This window comes from Triticum urartu, chromosome 7A (genome assembly GCF_056163025.1).
Source record: "Triticum urartu cultivar PI428250 chromosome 7A, HENAU_Tu73, whole genome shotgun sequence".
In the NCBI taxonomy this organism is placed as follows: Eukaryota; Viridiplantae; Streptophyta; class Magnoliopsida; order Poales; family Poaceae; genus Triticum; species Triticum urartu.
This window is the reverse complement of record NC_141879.1, coordinates 500,217,320-500,235,195: the sequence shown is the minus strand read 5'-3', so window position 1 is coordinate 500,235,195 and position 17,876 is coordinate 500,217,320.

Below are 17,876 nucleotides of genomic sequence, written 5' to 3'. Positions count from 1 at the left end.
AAACGCTAGAAGCTAGCCTATGGTATGATTGTATGTTGTCCTACGGACTAAAACCCTCCGGTTTATATAGACACCGTCCGGAAGGGACTTTTCTTGGCGTGGAAGGCAAGCTTGGCGATACGGATATGTTGATCTCCTACCATTGTAACCGACTCTGTGTAACCCTAGCCCTCTCCGATGTCTATATAAACCGGAGGCTTTTAGTCCGTAGGACGAACATACAATCATACCATAGGCTAGCTTCTAGGGTTTAGCCTCTCTGATCTCGTGGTAGATCTACTCTTGTACTACCCATATCATCAATATTAATCAAGCAGGACGTAGAGTTTTACCTCCATCAAGAGGGCCCGAACCTGGGTAAAACATTGTGTCCCCTGCCTCCTGTTACCATCCGCCTAGATGCACAGTTCGGGACCCCCTACCCGAGATCCGCCGGTTTTGACACCGACATTGGTGCTTTCATTGAGAGTTCCTCTGTGTCGTCACTTTTAGGCCCGATGGCTTCTCCGATCATCAACAGCGATGCGATCCAGGGTGAGACTTTTCTCCCCGGACAGATCTTCGTATTCGGCGGCTTTGCACTACGGGCCAATTCGCTTGGTCATCTGGAGCAGATCGAAAGCTACGCCCCTGGCCATCAGGTCAGATTTGGAAGTTTGAACTACACGGCCGACATCCGTGGAGACTTGATCTTTGACAGATTCGAGCCACAGCCGAGCGCGCCGCACTCTCACGATGGGCATGAAATAGCTCTGCCGCCGAACAATGCCCTGGAGGCCGCACCTGTGTCTGCTCTGACCCCTAGCTCGGAGCCGATCACACCAATCGAGGATGGGTGGTTAGACACCGCCTTGGGGGCTGTAATCTCTACAGCGATCGAGCCAAACACCAGCCCTATTCTCTGTGAAGCCTGTGAATCCAAGGAGCCGGACTCCCCTCCTGACTCCGAGCCCTCCGCGCCCCTACCGATCGAACCCGATTGGGCGCCAATCATGGAGTTCACCGCCGCGGACATCTTTCAGCACTCGCCCTTCGGCGATATTCTGAATTCACTAAAGTCTCTCTCTTTATCAGGAGAGCCCTGGCCGGACTATGGTCAGCAAGGTTGGGATGCGGACGATGAAGAAATTCAAAGCCCACCCACCACCCACTTCGTAGCCACTGTCGATGATTTAACCGACATGCTCGACTTCGACTCCGAAGACATCGACGGTATGGATGCCGATGCAGGAGATGATCAAGAACCAATGCCTATAGGGCACTGGAAAGCCACCTCGTCGTATGATATATACATGGTGGACACCCCAAAAGAAGGCAATGGCGATGGAACAGTGGAGGATGACCCCTCCAAGAAGCAGCCTAAGCGCCGGCGTCAGCGGCGCCGCTCTAAATCCCGCTAAAGCAAAAACGATGATTCCGGCACGGGAGATAATAACACCCCGGACAGTGCCGAAGACAACCACCTCCAGCAAGATTCAGCACAGGAGGATAGAGAAGCCAACCCTCATGAGAGAGCGGCAGACAGAGAGGTCGAGGACGATAATTATATGCCTCCCTCCGAAGACGAGGCAAGCCTCGATGACGATGAATTTGTCATGCCGGAGGATCCCATCGAACAAGAGCGTTTCAAACGCAGGCTCATGGCCACGGCGAACAGCCTCAAGAAAAAACAGCAACAACTTAGAGCCGATCAAGATTTGCTAGCCGACAAATGGACTGAAGTCCTTGCGACCGAAGAGTACGAACTCGAACGCCCCTCCAAGAGCTACCGAAAGCGCAGGTTGCTACCCCAATTAGAGGAGGAAGCACCTAAAGCTACCTCACCAGCGCATGATGCGGCCGACCGGCCACCTCGTGGCCGCAACAGAGAGGCCTCTCGGCCCTCCACCCAAGCCGCACCCCGGTGCCGCTCAAAAAATACCAAGGCATGGGAAAATGCGCCAGACCTGCGAGATATATTGGAGGACAAGGCAAGGTAAACAAGATCGATCTACGGATCACGTGGGCGCCCCACGGCATGAGACGGTACTCGTTACGCCAGATACAGTAAATCCGGCCGGGCCGAACACAGTAGACAAAGCTCGTTTGAGCTGCGTCGTGATATAGCCCAATACAGAGGCGCCGCACACCCACTATGCTTCACAGATGAAGTAATGGATCATCAAATCCCCGAGGGTTTCAAACCCGTGAACATCGAATCATACGATGGCACAACAGATCCTGCGGTATGGATCAAGGACTATCTCCTTCATATCCACATGGCCCGCGGTGATGACCTACACGCCATCAAATACCTCCCACTCAAGCTTAAAGGACCAGCTCGGCATTGGCTTAACAGCTTGCCAGCAGAATCAATTGGTTGTTGGGAGGACCTGGAAGCCGCATTCCTCGAAAATTTCCAGGGCACCTATGTGCGACCACCAGACGCCGATGACCTAAGCCACATAATTCAGCAGCCAGAAGAATCGGCCAGACAATTCTGGACACGGTTCCTAACCAAGAAAAATCAAATCGTCGACTGTCCGGACACAGAGGCCCTAGCAGCCTTCAAGCATAACATCCGCGACGAGTGGCTTTCACGGCACCTAGGACAGGAAAATCCGAAATCTATGGCAGCCCTCACGACACTTATGACCCGCTTTTGCGCAGGAGAAGACAGCTGGCTAGCTCGCAGCAATAACATGACCAAGAGCCCTAGTAATTCGGATACCAAGGGCAGCAGTGGCAGGTCGCGTCACAACAAGCAAAAGCGCCGCATTAACAGCGACAATGCTGAGGATATGACAGTTAATGCCGGATTTAGAGGCTCTAAACCCGGTCAGCGGAAAAAGCCATTCAAAAGAAATACTCCGGGCCCGTCCAGTTTGGACCGAATACTCGACCGCTCATGCCAGATACATGGCACCCCTGAAAAACCAGCCAATCACACCAACAGGGATTGTTGGGTGTTCAAGCAAGCAGGCAAGTTAAACGCCGAAAGCAGAGACAAGGGGTTGCATAGCGATGACGAGGAGGAACCCCAGCCGCCGAACAACAGTGGACAGAAAGGTTTTCCCCCACAAGTGCGGACGGTGAACATGATATACGCAACCCACGTCCCCAAGAGGGAGCGGAAGCGTGCGCTAAGGGACGTATACGGGATGGAGCCAGTCACCCCAAAGTTCAACCCATGGTCTTCCTGCCCGATCACTTTTGATCGAAGGGACCACCCCACTAGCATCCGTCATGGCGGATTCGCCGCATTGGTTCTAGACCCAATTATTGACGGATTTCACCTCACTAGAGTCCTTATGGACGGCGGCAGCAGCCTGAACCTGCTTTACCAGGATACAGTGCGGAAAATGGGTATCGATCCTCAAGGATTAAACCCACTAGAACGACCTTTAAAGGCATCATACCAGGTGTAGAGGCCAACTGTACAGGCTCAGTTACACTTGAAGTGGTCTTCGGATCTCCGGATAATTTCCGAAGCAAGGAGTTAATCTTCGACATAGTCCCATTGCGCAGTGGCTATCATGCACTGCTCGGGCGAACCACATTTGCTAAGTTCAATGCGGTGCCGCACTACGCATACCTCAAGCTCAAGATGCCAGGCCCTCTAGGAGTCATCACGGTCAATGGAAACACCAAACGCTCTCTCCGAACGGAGGAGCATACGGCGGCTATCGCAGTGGAAGTACAAAGCAACCTCTCAAGGAAATTCTCCAGTCCGGCCATTAAACGTCTGGACACCGTCAAGCGCGCTCGAAGTAACCTAGAACAAGACCGCCTGGCACGTTCCGAGCAAGCATAGCAATGCGGCCCCAACCCCAGCCCTCGCGAACTTGCGAAACCAGTGTTGTGCGTACATAACTATGCTCTGGAAATACCATGGGCACAGGGGAGGGGCACCATCATGGCACGCCCGAAACGCGGCTTAAACCGCACTAGGGCTGCCGATTTCTTAATTTTCTCTTATTTTCAGGACTCCATTCTTCGGAAGGCTTGTCCGGCAGTACAATTGCCGCACAAACGATACAACCAGGGAAGCAGAAAGCTACGCCGCACTATGGAACTCTAAGGTGGTCTCTATAACGAGTAGTATACCTGTTTCACATGCCATTCCGTAGCTCACCCCTGGAAAGGACACGTTAAATAGTCCCATTGTTTGCTTATCGCATTATTTGTATCGTTCTGCTTTGATCGCAGCCTTTTTAAATAAACAATGCATAGCTTCCGTCTATTATTGCATTACTCTTTTTTATGAATATATGTTCATTAATGACATGTTGCACCCATACACTTTGGTACGACCAATACGCCAGGGGCTTAAGTACCCCACAATACGGTGTGAGAAGTCCGAACACTTTCACAAGTGCGACACCCCGAACTTATAGCATTATATGCATCGGCTCCGAATCATGTCTTGGGTCAATAGTTGGGTTAGCCCGACTCCTATGTTTTGGTACCTTATGTTCCGTTATATCGGCTAAGGTAGCACTAGGAGAACTACTGCGATTGTGCCCCAGTTGAGCTGGGCTAAGCACCTCAGTAGAGAAAGCTAAAACTGACCATCATGATGAGGCGAGAGCTGGTCGCTGTTCGAGAGGTTTTCGAGTCCCTAAAGACTTATGCCGCTTAGAGTGAGGAGTCGGCTTTGTCTGGCCTAGGCGTGGATAGCGCCACGAACTCGGTCTTCGGAACACTAGGGGCTTCGCCGAAATTTAAAATTATAGAATTCTATGGCTAAGTGAGAGTGTTCAAGCATTATAGCCTGATTGCCTTGTTCGTTGTGTTGAGCGCCTCCCTCGAAGGACCCAAGAATGGGAAAAAGAGCGCTCATGTTTATCCCGAACACCCCAGCACTCATGGTATGGGGGCAGAAGCCGACGACTCACCATCTCTCAAATTTGATAAACGGCCGCACAGAAGGTAATATTTTAAATTCAAAAAGCATTGCTTAGCGCACATGAACAAGTTTTCAGCGCACAGGACAAAATGAGCGAGTTTACTGAAAAATTACATCCATGGAACATTCATCCGCCACAAGGCGGGCACCCTTCAGAACGCCCTCATAATACATCTCGGGCTTGCGATGCTCCTTGCCCGGCGGTGGCCCGTCCTTCACAAGCTTCTCAACATCTAGCTTGCCCCAGTGCACCTTCGCACGGGCAAGCGCCCTACGGGCACCCTCGATGCATATGGAGTGCTTGATGACTTCGAGCCTTGGACAGGCCTCCACTAGCCGCCTCACCAGCCCGAAGTAGCTCCTAGGAATGGCCTCTCCAGGCCACGGCCGGACTATGAGGCCCTTCATGGCTTGTTCGGCCACCTTATGGAGCTCGACCAGCTGTTTCAGCTGGTCGCTTAAGGGCACCGGGTGTTCGGCCTCAGCATACTGAGACCAGAACACCTTCTCCGTCGAGCTTCCCTCCTCGGCTCGGTAGAAGGCGGCGGCATCCGACATGCTACGGGGCAAGTCTGTGAATGCTCCTGGAGAGCTTCGGATTCGGGTAAGTAACAAGTAATTCACTTTTACGTGCTTGCTTTGCATAAAGAATGCCTTACCCGCCGCTATCTTTTTTATTGCCTCAACCTCCTGGAGGGCCTTCTGGGCTTCGGCCTTGGCAGACTTGGCATCTTCAATGACCGCCACGAGCTCAGACTCTCGCGTCTTCGAGTCAAGCTCCAAACTCTCATGTTTTTTCATGAGAGCCTGGAGCTCTTGCCGCACCTTGCCAACCTGCGTCTCATGATTCTCCCACTCGGTGCGCTCCATGGCCGCCCTCTTCTCGGCCTCGGACAGCGCTTGCTTAAGGGTCGCCACCTCAGTTGTGGCCCCTACAATAGCCGCATTAATCCTGTCACTTTTTGCAATTGCACCTTTCACATATTTCAATAAGGTATTTCTTACCTTCCTTCTCCTCGAGCTGCTGCTTGGCTAGGCCGAGCTCTTGCTTGGACCGCTCGAGGTTCTGCTTCAGCGTGCCCATCTCCGCTGTCATTGCGGCGGATGCTAGCAGCGAAGACTGCATACGCATATTGACTTACTTTTGTTAGACTCCTGCGAATGTTATTAGATCCTCTATTCGGCTTTTCTTTCCGAACGCCGAACAGAGCATCAGGGGCTACTGTCTATGCGGTAATATTTTTACATATTCCTTACTTACCTCAAAGCCTGTTAGAAGGCTGGCACAGGCTTCAGTCAGTCCGCTCTTGTCGGACTGAACCTTCTGGATCACTGCACTCATAATAGTGCGGTGCTCCTCGTCGATGGAGGCGCCGTTAAGCACCTCCAGCAAATTGTCCAGTGCCTCCGGTTGGACGCAGGTCACCGGCTTGGTAGGATTGCTCCTCTTGGAAGGAGGCTGCCTACCGGAGTCCGGAACCGTTGAAGGTTCCGGCGCGGTGTCCGGCTCAAAGCCGGACTTAGAGCCCTTGGGGGTTCTATCCCCTTCACGCCTGGAGTCCGGGAGGTTGCCTTGCGGCGCCTCCAGGACCACCTCCTCCTGGCTTGGAACCTGTTGGGCCGCCACCTCCGCGTCGTCCGTAGGGTGGGGGGAGGTAGCCGCCGAAAGCGAATTCACATCCGACGAATCCAGGGAGCCGCTCGACGACTCGTCGTGCCCGGCCTTGGGCGGACTGCATAGACATGTTCGACGTAAGGAAAAGCTGTGCAATGGGGGAATACTATGAATCACTCTGGTATCCGGATACTTACGATCTCGCCAGGGGCTTGGCCCTGTGCGGCCACTCCTCTTCGCCGTCGTCGGTGTTGGTGGAGTAGTCCGGAGGAGGGGTCTTCCCCCTCTTGGACCCTTCGGCCTCCCCAGTTGGGGCGGCCTTCCTTTTCTTCCCTCACCCCGCTGGAGGGGGAGAGGTCTCTTCTTCCTCCTCCTCGTCTTCATGGGAGGAGTGCGCCTTGGAGTCGTCGGATGATGAATCCGACACCTCCTGGCGCCGAGCACTCTTTCGAGTCCCCGTGGCCTTCTTCTTGGCCTTCTTCTCCGGCACCACGTAGGGTGCCGGAACCAGCAGCTTCGCCAAGCGAGCGTCCGCTGGGCCTTCGGGCAAAGGAGCCGGACAGTTGATTTGTCCGGATGTCTCCTGCCAATCCTGTCAAAGGTAAGGGAGCTTAGATCCCGCATGGAGTCAAACTATGAAAAACTAATACTCTGTAAAAGGTAAAAACAGCTTACCGCATGAGCGCGACGCTGCATGCTGAATCCGTGATCCTCGGTAGCGGATGCGGGGGCCTCGGCGTCCTTGAAAAGCACCTTCCAGGCATCTTCGTACGTCGTGTCGAAGAGCCTTCTTAGAGTTCGGTGCTGCGCCGGGTCGAACTCCCATGGGTTGAAAGCCCGTCGTTGACACGGGAGGATCCGGCGGATGAGCATAACCTGGACTACGTTGACAAGTTTGAGCTTCTTGTCCACCAGGGTTTGGACGCATGTTTGGAGTCCGGTCAGCTCTCCTTCTTTACCCCATGACAGGACCGTCTCTTTCTAGGAGGTGAGTCGCGTAGGGGGTCCGGATCGGAACTCAGGGGCTGCGACCCATTCAGGGTCGCGCGGCTTGGTGATGTAAAACCACCCCGATTGCCACCCCTTTAGGGACTTCACGAAGGAGCCCTCGATCCATAGGATGTTGGGCATCTTGCCCACCATGGCGCCTCTACACTCCGCCTGGGTGCCGCGCACCACCTTCGGCTTGACATTGAAAGTCTTGAGCCATAGGCCGAAATGGTGGCGGATGCAAAAGAAAGCCTCGCACACGACGATAAACGCCGAGATATTGAGGACAAAGTTCGGGGCCAGATCGTGGAAATCCAGGCCATAGTAGAACATGAGCCCCCGGAGAAATGGGTGGAGAGGGAAGCCCAGTCCGTGGAGGAAATGGGGGAGGAACACCACCCTCTCATGGGGCCTATGGGTGGGGATGATCTGCCCCTCTTCGGGAAGCCGGTGCGCAATGTCGTTAGACAAGTATCCGGCCTTCCTTAGTTTTTTGATGTGTACCTCCGTAACGGAGGAGACCATCCACTTGCCTCCCGCTCCGGACATGGCTGGAGAAGGTTTAGGTGGGGTGTGCGGACTTGGGCGCTGGAGCTCGAGTGCGCGGAAATGGATAGGCAAAGGAGGAAGAAGGCGTGGATGAAAAGGTGGATCCTTATCCCCTTATATGGATGGATGCGACTATGCGCCCCCACCAGCCTGGTAAAACTCGCTTATCTCCCAAGCACCGTAATCAATGGCGCGGTTGGGTTACCCACAACCATATTGATGAGAATCCCGGAATAAGGGGACACGATCTCTGCTTTGACAAGACGTGCCAAGGGAATCGCCTCGCTAAACGCGCTGAGGTGGGACAGTAAAACGATTCGAATAAAGACTTGGCCGTGGTGTGATGTCACGCTACAGAATACGTCAGCAGATTAGATTTGTGTAAATATTATTCTCTCTATGGCAATATGTGGAAACTTATTTTGCAGAGCCAGACACTACCTTTGTGTTCAAAATCTTCTATGAATTACTTGGAGGAGGAACCCGCCTTGCAATGCCGAAGACAATCTGCATGCCGGCCTCGTCGTCATTGAAGCCAGGTTCAGGGGCTAGTGAGGGAGTCCTGGATTAGGGGGTGTCCGGATAGCCGGACTATACCTTCGGTCGGACTCCTGGACTATGAAAATACAAGATTGAAGACTTCGTCCCGTGTTCGGAAGGGACTTTCCTTGGCGTGGAAGGCAAGCTTGGCGATACGGATATGTAGATCTCCTACCATTGTAACCGACTCTGTGTAACCCTAGCCCTCTCCGGTGTCTATATAAACCGGAGGGTTTTAGTCCATAGAACGAACAATCATACCATAGGCTAGCTTCTAGGGTTTAGCCTCTCTGATCTCGTGGTAGATCTACTCTTGTACTACCCATATCATGAATATCAATCAAGCAGGATGTAGGGTTTCACCTCCATCAAGAGGGCCCGAACCTGGGTAAAACATCGTGTCCCCTGCCTCCTGTTACCATCCGGCCTAGACGCACAGTTCGGGACCCCCTACCCGAGATCCACCAGTTTTGACACCGACAGCTAGGGTTACACAAGGTCGATTACAAAGAGGGAGATATCCACATCCGTATTGCCTAGCTTGCCTTCCATGCCAAGTAGAGTCCCATCCGGACACGGGTTGAAGTCTTTAGTCTTGTATCTTAATAGTCCAACAGTCCGGCCAAAGGATATAGTCCGGTTGTCTAGAGACCCCCTAATCCAGGACTCCCTCAATACCCATATCTTCTCAAATCGTATGTGAAGGTCAGAAAATAATGATACCCACCGCGAGTCTCAACACTCATCGGACTGCATATATCAGTATGTATTATTTCCAACTAGTTTGCTGCTCGCTCCATTGTTCCGGAGAACGGAGTCTTAGTCATCTTGCCCATGAGGCATGGTTCGCAAGCATCAACTAATTCATAATCAAGTGATTCCAAAAGCCCATTAGCACAGAGTTTCTTCATGCGCTTTACACCAATATGACTCAAATGGTAGTGCCACAAATAAGTTTCACTATCATTATTAACTTTGCATCTTTTGGCTTCAATATTATGAATATGTGTATCACTATCGAGATCCAACAAACCAATTTCATTGGGTGTATAACCATAGAAGTTTTTATTCATGTAAACAGAACAACAATTATTCTCTAACTTAAATGAATAATAGTATTGCAATAAACATGATCAAATCATATTCATGATCAACACAAGCACCAAATAATATTTATTTAGGTTCAACACTAATCCCGAAAGTATAGGGAGTGTGCGATGATGATCATATTATTCTTGAAACTACTTCCAACACACATCGTCACTTCACCCTTAACTAGTTTCTGTTCATTTTGCAACTCATGTTTCGAGTTACTACTCTTAGCAACTGAACCAGTATCAAATACCGAGGGGTTTGCTATAAACACTAGTAAAGTACACATCAATAACATGTATATCAAATATAGCATTGTTCACTTTGCCATCCTTCTTATCCGCCAAATACTTGGGGCAGTTCCGCTTCCAGTGACCAGTCCCTTTGCAGTAGAAGCACTTAGTATCAGGCTTAGGTCCAGACTTGGGCTTCTTCACTTGAGCAGCAACTTGCTTGCCGTTCTTCTTGAAGTTCCCTTTCTTTCCCTTTGCCCTTTTCTTGAAACTAGTGGTCTTGTTAATCATCAACACTTGATGCTCTTTCTTGATTTCTACCTTCATCGATTTCATCATCATGAAAAGCTCGGGAATCATTTTCGTCATCCCTTGCATATTATAGTTCATCACGAAGTTCTACTAACTTGGTGATGGTGACTAGAGAATTCTGTCAATCACTATTTTATCTGGCAGATTAACTCCCACTTGATTCAAGCAATTGTAGTACCCAGACAATCTGAGCACATGCTCACTGCTTGAGCTATTCTCCTTCATCTTTTAGCTATAGAACTTGTTGGAGACTTCATATCTCTTAACTCAGGTAATTGCTTGAAATATTAACTTCAACTCCTGGAACATCTCATATGATCCATGACGTTCAAAACGTCTTTGAAGTCCCGATTCTAAGCTGTTAAGCATGGTGCACTAAAATATCAAGTAGTCATCATATTGAGCTAGCCAAATGTTCATAACATCTGCATCTGCTCCTGCAATAGGTCTGTCACCTAGCGGTGCATCAAGGACATAATTCCTCTGTGCAGCAATGAGGATAATCCTCAGATCACGGATCCAATCCACATCATTGCTACTAACATCTTTCAACTTAGTTTTCTCTAGGAACATATCAAAAATAAAACAGAGGAGTTAAAAGCAAGCTATTGATCTACAACATAGATATGCTAATACTACCAGGACTAAGTTCATGATAAATTAAAGTTCAGTTAATCAAATTATTAAAGAACTCCCACTTAGATAGACATCCCTCTAATCATCTAAGTGATCACGTGATCCATATCAACTAAACCATGTCCGATCATCACGTGAGATGGAGTAGTTTTCAATGGTGAACATCGCTATGTTGATCATATCTACTATATGATTCACACTCGACCTTTCGGTCTCAGTGTTCCGAGGCCATATCTGCATATGCTAGGATCGTCAGGTTTAACCTGAGTATTCCGCGTGTGCAACTGTTTTGCACCCGTTGTATGTGAACGTAGAGCTTATCACACCCGATCATCACGTGGTGTCTCAGCACGAAGAACTTTCGCAACGGTGCATACTCAGGGAGAACACTTATACCTTGAAATTTAGTGAGAGATCATCTTATAATGCTACCATCAATCTAAGCAAAATAAGATGCATAAAAGATAAACATCACATGCAAATGCAATCAATATAAGTGATATGATATGGCCATCATCATCTTGTGCTTGTGATCTCCATCTCTGAAACACCGTCATGATCACCATCGTCACCGGCGCGACACCTTGATCTCCATCGTAGCATCGTTGTCGTCTCGCCAACTATTGCTTCTACGACTATCGCTACTGCTTAGTGATAGAGTAAAGCAATTACAGGGCGATTGCATTGCATACAATAAAGCGACAACCATATGGCTCCTGCCAGTTGCCGATAACTCGGTTACAAAACATGATCATCTCATAGAATAAAATATAGCATCATGCCTTGACCATATCGCATCACAACATTGAAGGAAATATGCCCTAGAGGCAATAATAAAGTTATTATTTATTTCCTTATATCATGATAAATGTTTATTATTCATGCTAGAATTGTATTAACCGGAAACATAATACATGTGTGAATACATAGACAAACATAGTGTCACTAGTATGCATCTACTTGACTAGCTCGTTGATCGAAGATGGTTAAGTTTCCTAACCATAGACATGAGTTGTCATTTGATTAATGGGATCACATCATTAGGAGAATGATGTGATTGACTTGACCATTTCATTAGCTTAGCACTTGATCGTTTAGTTTGTTGCTATTGCTTTCTTCATGACTTATACATGTTCCTATGACTATGAGATTATGCAACTCCCGTTTACCGGAGGAACACTTTGTGTGCTACCAAATGTCACAACATAACTGGGTGATTATAAAGGTGCTCTATAGGTGTCTCCGAAGGTACTTGTTGGGTTGGCGTATTTCGAGATTAGGATTTGTCACTCCGATTGTCGGAGAGGTATCTCTGGGCCCTGTCGGTAATGCACATCACATAAGCCTTGCAAGCATTGCAAGTAATAAGTTAGTTGCGGGATGATGTATTACGGAACGAGTAAAGAGACTTGCCGGCAACGAGATTGAACTAGGTATTGAGATACCGACGATCAAATCTCGGGCAAGTAACATACCGATGACAAAGGGAACAACGTATGTTGTTATGCGGTCTAACCGATAAAAGATCTTCGTAGAATATGTGGGAGCCAATATGAGCATCCAGGTTCCGCTATTGGTTATTGACCGGAGACGTGTCTCGGTCATGTCTACATTGTTCTCGAACCCGTAGGGTCCGCACGCTTAACGTTACGATGATAGTTTTATTATGAGTTTATATATTTTGATGTACCGAAGGTTGTTCGGAGTCCCGGATATGATCACGGACATGACGAGGAGTCTCGAAATGGTCGAGACATAAAGATCAATATATTGGACGGCTATATTCGGACACCGGAAGTGTTTCGGGTGATTTCGAAGAAAACCGGAGTGCCGGAAGGGTTACCAGAACCACCCGGGGAAGTATTGGGCCTTAGTGGGCCTGAGGGGAGAGAGAGGGCAGCAGCCCATGAGGTGACGCACCCCCTCCCGTGGGGAGTCCGAATTGGACTAGGGGAGGGGGGCGCGGCCCCTCTTTCCCTCTCCCTCTCCCTCTCTTTCCTTCCCCCTTCCCTCTTCCTAGTTGGACTAGGAAAGGGGAGTCCTACTCCTACTAGGAGGAGGACTCCCCCCTCCTTGGCGCGCTTCAAGGGCCGGCCGGCCTCCCCCCTTTGCTCCTTTATATACAGGGGCTGGGGGCACCTCTAGACACACAAGTTGATCTTCGTGATCGTTATCTTAGCCGTGTGCGGTGCCCCCCTCCACCATAATCCTCGATAATATTGTAGCGGTGCTTAGGCGAAGCCCTGCGACGGTAGAACATCAAGATCGTCACCACACCGTCGTGCCGACGGAACTCTTCCCCAACACTTTTCTAGATCGGAGTCCGGGGATCGTCATCGAGCTGAACGTGTGCTAGAACTCGGAGGTGCCGTAGTTTCGGTGCTTGATCGGTCGGGCCGTGAAGACGTACGACTACATCAACCGCGTTGTGCTAACGCTTCCGCTTCCGGTCTACGAGGGTACGTAGACAACACTCTCCCCTCTCGTTGCTATGCATCACCATGATCTTGCGTGTGCGTAGGAATTTTTTTTGAAATTACTATGTTCCCCAACAAACATGCCCTGCAAAAACAAGTTAGACGTCCTCTACTTTGTTGTTGCAAATTTTATGTGGCTGCTACGAGATGAGCAGGAACCGTTCTTACCTATGCATCAAAACTACAACGATAGTTCGTCAAGTTAGTGATGTTTTAACCTTCTCAAGGAGCGGGCGTAGCCATACTCGGTTCAACTAAAGTTGGAGAAACTAACACCCGCCAGCCACCTATGTGCAAAGCACGTCAGTGGAACCAGTCTCGCGTAAGCGTACGCGTAATGTCGGTCCAGGCCGCTTCATCCAACAATACCATCGAACCAAAGTATGACTTGTATCGCCCATAACTCACTTGTGTTCTACTCGTGCATATAACATCTACGCATAAAACCTGGCTCGGATGCCACTGTTGGGGAACGTAGTAATTTCAAAAATTTCCTACGCACACACAGGATCATGGTGATGCATAGCAACGAGAGGGGAGAATGTTGTCCATGTACCCTCGTAGACCGAATGCAGAAGCGTTAGCACAACGCGTTTGATATAGTCGTACGTCTTCATGATCCGATCGATCCAAGTACCGAACGTACGACACCTGTGAGTTCTGCACACGTTCAGCTCGATGACGTCCTGCGAACTCCGATCTAGCAGAGCTTCATGGGAGAGTTCCATCAGCACGACGGCGTGGTGAAGGTTATGATGTTTCTACCGACGCAGGGCTTCACCTAACCACCGCTACGATATGACCGAGGTGGAATATGGTGGAGGGGAGCACCGCACACGACTGGAATAGATCAATAAATCAACTTGTGTGCCTTGGGGTGCCCCCTGCCCTCGTATATAAAGGAGCAAGGGAGGAGGAGGCCGGCCCTAGGAGGGGCGCGCCAAGGGAGCAGGATTCCTACTCCTAGTAGGAGTAGGTTTCCTCCTTCCCTAGTCCAACTAGAAGAAGGGGGGAAAGGAGGGGAGTGGAGAAGGAAGGGAGAGGGGGCCGCGCCCCAAACCCCTTGTCCAATTTAGACTGGGCTTGGGAGGGGCGCGTGCCACCTCCTGGCTGCTGCCTCTCCTTCCCACTAAGGCCCATTAAGGTCCAATACTTCTTTCCCGTATTCCCGTAACTCCCCGGTACTCCGAAAAATACCCGAATCACTCGGAACCTTTCCGATGTCCGAATATAGTCGTCCAATATATCGATCTTTACATATCGACCATTTCGAGACTCCTCGTCATGTCTCTGATCTCATACGGGACTCCGAACTACCTTCAGTACATCAAATCACATAAACTCATAATACCGATCGTCACCAAACGTTAAGCGTGCGGACCCTACGGGTTCGAGAACTATGTAGACATGACCGAGACACGTCTCCGGTCAATAACCAATAGCGGAACCTTGATGCTCATATTGGCTCCCACATATTCTACGAAGATCTTTATCAGTCAAACCACATAACAACATACGTTGTTCCCTTTGTCATTGGTATGTTACTTGCCTGAGATTCGATCGCCAGTATCTCAATACCTAGTTCAATCTCATTACTGGCAAGTCTCTTTACTCGTTCCGTAATACATCATCCCGTAACTAACTCATTAGTTACAATGCTTGCAAGGCTTATAGTGATGTGCATTACCGTGTGGGCCCAGAGATACCTCTCCGACAATCGTAGTGACAAATCCTAATCTCAAAATACGCCAACTCAACAAGTACCTTTGGAGACACCTGTAGAGCACCTTTATAATCACCCAGTTACGTTGAGACGTTTGGTAGCACACAAAGTGTTCCTCCGGTAAACGGGAGTTGCATAATCTCATAGTCATAGGAACATGTATAAGTCATGAAGAAAGCAATAGCAACATACTAAACGATCAAGTGCTAAGCTAACGGAATGGGTCAAGTCAATCACATCATTATCCTAATGATGTGATCCCGTTAATCAAATGACAACTCTTGTCTATGGCTAGGAAACATAACCATCTTTGATCAACGAGCTAGTCAAGTAGAGGCATACTAGTGACACTTTGTTTGTCTATGTATTCACACATGTACTAAGTTTTCGGTTAATACAATTCTAGCATGAATAATAAACATTTATCATGATATAAGGAAATATAAATAACAACTTTATTATTGCCTCTAGGGCATATTTCCTTCAGGTGGCCCACACGGAGCCCTACCAAGTCTTGCATTACAAGCTTAAGAAGACCGCGCTTCGCCTCATGGAGTGGAGCAAGTCCCTCTTGTCCAAGGCTAAGGTCCAGCTCCATGCGGCCCTTTTGGCGATTCTACGCCTCGACACTGCCCAAGAAGAGAGGCTCCTTTCTCCTGAGGAGCGTGACCTTCGCTCTAGGCTCAAGAGGAGGGTCATTAGTCTTGCGGTGTTGGACAGGGCTACGAAAAGCCAATGCGCCAGAATCGCAAATCTGAAGGACGGCGATGCCAACACCAAATTCTTCCACCGCCGCATCAACGCTAGAAGACGGAAAAACCACATCCATCGGATCAAGCACGGGCAGGGCTGGGTTACCGACCACAAGGAAAAAGAGGAGATCATCCAGGAGCACTTTTCCGAGGTCATGGGTAGAGGAAATACGAGTACCATGGATTTTAACTGGGAGGATCTTGGCACCGAGCACCGTACCTTGCAAGGCATCGACGATCCAATCACCGAGGATGAGGTACTCCAGGCCATCAAGGAGTTGCCCGGTGATAAAGCGCCTGGCCCGGACGGCTTCACGGACATCTTCTTCAAGAAGTGTTGGGATGTCATAAAGGATGATGTCACGAGGGTCATCCAATGCTTTGATTCCTTAAACACCTCAAATCTGCAATGGCTTAACTCCGCCAATGTCGTTCTTTTGCCTAAGAAGGATGGGGCGGAAGGTATCTCCGACTACAGGCCCATTAGCCTCATCCACGCCGTTGCCAAGATCATGGCCAAGATCCTTTCTTTGAGGTTTGCTCCCCATATGGGCGACCTCATATCCAACGCTCAAAGTGCATTCATAAAACGAAGAAGCATCCATGACAACTTCATGTACGTTCGGAGTTTTGCTAGACGCTTCCACAAGAGCAAGACCCCCGCCCTCCTATTCAAGCTTGACATAAAGAAGGCTTTTGACTCGGTCAAGTGGGAATACATCCTTGATCTCCTTCAATGCTTGGGGTTCCCTACCAAGTTTAGGGATTGCATTGCCGCTCTTTTATCCTCATCATCTTCGTGGATCCTCCTCGATGGGATTCCAGGCTCTCCCATCAAGCATGGTCGCGGCTTTCGTCAAGGGGACCCCATCTCGCCACTTTTGTCTGCCCTCGCAATCAACCCTCTTCACCAAATCCTAGATTTGGCAACCCGGAAAGGATTGCTCCGCAAGATACGTGGCCGTGGGGCTATGGTGAGGACATCGCTTTACGCGGATGACGGGCTGTTTTTGTGGCTCCTATCAAGACGGATATCGACAACCTTGCCTCCATCTTGGAGGGCTTTGGCGAGGTGACGGGCCTATGCACCAACTTCCAAAAAAGCTCGGTCGTGCCGATACGTTGCAATCACCTTAACCTCGAGCACATTCTTGAAGGTGTTCTGACAGCTCGATCCTGCTTCCCCATGAAACACTTGGGACTACCGCTCTCGGTGTGGCAACTCAAGAAGGTGGACTTTCAATATCTTGCGGACAAGGCTGCCGGAAAACTAGTGACTTGGGAGGGGGAAAATATCACTACAATCGGGCGCACGGCCCTAGTCAAGTCGGTCATCTCCTCCCAAGTGGTGTACTCCATCACGCCTCTTATCGTACCACTGAGCTCCCTAAATAGTGTGAACAAGATAGAGAGGGCCTTCCTTTGGTCTGGATCAGATAAGACTACTGGTACCAAGTGCAAGGTGAATTGGGAGACAGTGTGCCGGCCAAAGGAGTATGGTGGTCTTGGCGTGCTGAACACTGACAAATTTGCGCGTGCTTTGCGCCTGCGGTCGCTTTGGTATGAATGGAAGGAACCTCAAAAACTTTTGATGGGGCTTGGCAACCCTTGCACCAAGGATGACCGGGAATTTTTCTATGCCTCCACTACTATCACCGTCGGCAATGGCGCCCGAACTCCATTTTTGGGAATCCCCTTGGCTTCTGGGGCGCAAACCAATGGACATCGCACCGCTCATCTTCGAGGCCTCGAGGAGAAAAAATTGGAAGGTGCGTGAGGCCCTAAACGAGAGCGCATGGATTCTGTCAATCAACAACAACACTGTCGTTTCCGGTGACCACATCCGGGAATTCTTCACACTTTGGATGCTCATTAATGACTTCCACCTCGACGACCACCTTGAAGATGATATTGTCTGGAAGCACGCGAATGATGGATTCTACTCGGCATCCACCACATATAAAGCTCAGTTCCTTGGCATGTCGCTTTCCCCTATGGATCAAATGGTCTGAAAAGTTTGGGCACCACCAAAAGTAAATTTTTTCGCTTGGTTGGCTATCCAGAATAGG